Raw genomic sequence first — 2500 nt, 5'->3', positions numbered from 1 at the left:
TCATGTATGAGTGTGTGTGTGTGTGTGTGTGTGTTTATTGTGTGTGTGCTTATTGTATACATACTATAGACGCATATGTACACAGAATCATACACATATATGTATCTGTCTATAGACACAAACACACATATATATATGTAGACAAAGGGAGACAGATAGATAGATACATACATATACACACACATTTACATACATCTATATGCAGCAACCTGCATAAACTCATATACACTCATACATATATGCACAGATGTATATATGCATTTATATATATATATATATATATATATATATATATATATATATATATATATATATATATATATATATATATATATATATATATATATACATATGGTGTGTGGCAAAAAGCTTGTGTGACACCTTGGGCAAGTGCCCTCTGCCATAGTCTCAGGCCACCAAAGCCTTGTGAGTGAATTTGGTAGGCGGAAACTGAAAGAAGCTCGTCGTATATATATATATATATATATATATATATATATATATGGGGGGGGGGTTATGTGTCTTTGTTTTGTACCCCTGCCATCGCCTGACAACCAATGTTCGTGTGTTGACGTCCCCATAGCTTAGTGGTTTGACAAATGAGACCAACAAAATAAGTACTAGGCTTACAAAGAATAAGTTCTGGGCTCGATTTGTTTAACTAAAGGCAGTGCTCCAGCATGGCTGCAGTCAAATGACTGAAACAAGTAAAAGAATAAAAGAATATATATATGTGTGTATATATATACACCATTCAAGCAAAGCGAATGCCAGTACCACCTGACTGGCTCTCATGCCAGTAGTATGTAAAAAGCACCCACTACACTCTCAGAGTTGTTGGTGTTAGGAAGGGCAACCAGCAGTAGAAACATTGCCAAATCGGATTGGAGCCTGCTGCAGCCTTCTGGCTTGCTCGCCCAACCTCAGTCAAACTGTACAACCCATGGCAGCATGGAAAGCGGGTGTTAAATGATGATGATGATGATTGAGAGAAAGGAGTCAGTCAAAATTTTGGAATGCTAATAAAGAATTATCCAAAATTCTGACTGCCTTCTTTTTCTCAATATACAATATCTGTAAGATGTCGAGCTGGCCGAATTGTTAGCACGCCAGGAGAAATACTTACTAGTATTTCGTCTGTCTTTACATTCTGAGTTCAAATTCCACAGAGGTTGACTTTGCCTTTCATCCTTTTGGGATCAATAATTTATCTACCAGTTGTGTACTGGGGTCAATCTAATTGACTGGCACCCACTCCCCAAAAATTTCGGGGTTTGTGCCTAGAGTAGAAAAAATATATACAAAAAAAAATATACAATATCTGTACACCACTTCAAACACTCTATACATACATGCATGCATGTGCGTGAGTGTGTGTGTGTGTGTGTGTGCATAAGTAAATATGTATATGTGTGTGTATGTGTGCATGTATGTGCACATGTTTTTATGTATTACGGTGGTGCATAATTATTGAGGCTTTTTTAAATAAATTTTATTCAACAAAAATAATAACAACATTTAACAAAAACATCTTTAAATAATTATTCCTGAGCATATTCACCATCTTCTTCAATTTCTGCTTGGCGTTTTGTTAAAATTTTTTGTTGAATAAAATTTATTGAAAAAAAAAAGCTGCAATAATTATGCACCAACCTAATATGTGTATTTATGATTGTGGGGATGTGTATATTAAATATACACTCACACAAACTTTCATATGCATTCTCATATTTACATACATGAATACAGAGATTAATGAAAGAACTAATTAGGTCAACGTGACAACAGGACTTTAGTATCCATAGTGACACTGTTGACATAATTGGATGTGACAGAGTTAGGGAAAAACAGTCACACACTAATGCATTAGTTGCAATTTCTGCTATTGTTCTAAAAGACAACAGATTATTTTCTTTTAGCTGACAATTCACTTTACTTTATTCCTCATAAATGCAGGGGTTCAATACCCAGGACAAATAAGCTTTCTTTTGTAAGAATGTAAGAATGTTACTTCAGGTAAGTTTCCATTAATTTTTATCCCTATATTCTTGAAATAAAAAAAGAAAAAGATGTCTTAAGTGACCATTGTTTTGTCATTTCATTGTCTTCAGCCTTCATCAGTAGCAGTGGTCAGTTAAATTATTTTCACTTATTTTAAAACTCACAATGCATTTAGTTGTGACATTCATAATTTAGTGCTTTTCGAGAATTTCAACTAAGAGGATGACAAAATAACACTAATCTTCACAAGTCTCCCTCCCTCCTCTCTCCCTCTCTCTCTCTCTCTCTCTCTCTCTTTCTCTCTCACTCACTTACTCACTCACTCTCAGTGTGGTTCAGATTTTTGGTGATGCTTTAGACAGTTAACCACTCTCAACTACAATGTTATTGTTTAGTTGGTGTGTCATGGGGACAAAACTTTAATAAAAAGAAAGGAAGAGGGAATCAGAAAGAATGGTATTCCTGCCTTTCTCTCAGACATTAGCGATTATCAAAAAGA

At 34.7% G+C, this 2500-nt stretch overlaps 1 protein-coding gene across 4 annotated transcripts in view; it reads left to right on the top strand.

The window, feature by feature from the left end:
* The first annotated feature begins 1815 nt into the window (after window positions 1-1815).
* The window catches only part of LOC106872652 (transient receptor potential cation channel subfamily M member-like 2), a 94538-nt gene continuing 93853 nt past the window's right edge, over window positions 1816-2500 (top strand). For 3 of the 4 annotated variants that reach the window (XM_089364320.1, XM_089364319.1, XM_089364318.1), the window contains exon 1: window positions 1819-2016. The gene's annotated coding sequence lies outside the window, so the exon portion shown is untranslated. Of the gene's footprint in view, window positions 2017-2500 lie in introns of all 4 variants that reach the window. The other variant, XM_089364321.1, reaches the window with a different exon arrangement.

This window comes from Octopus bimaculoides, chromosome 16 (genome assembly GCF_046866305.1).
Source record: "Octopus bimaculoides isolate indiv1 chromosome 16, ASM4686630v1, whole genome shotgun sequence".
In the NCBI taxonomy this organism is placed as follows: Eukaryota; Metazoa; Mollusca; class Cephalopoda; order Octopoda; family Octopodidae; genus Octopus; species Octopus bimaculoides.
This window is presented reverse-complemented; position numbering and strand designations above follow the sequence as displayed.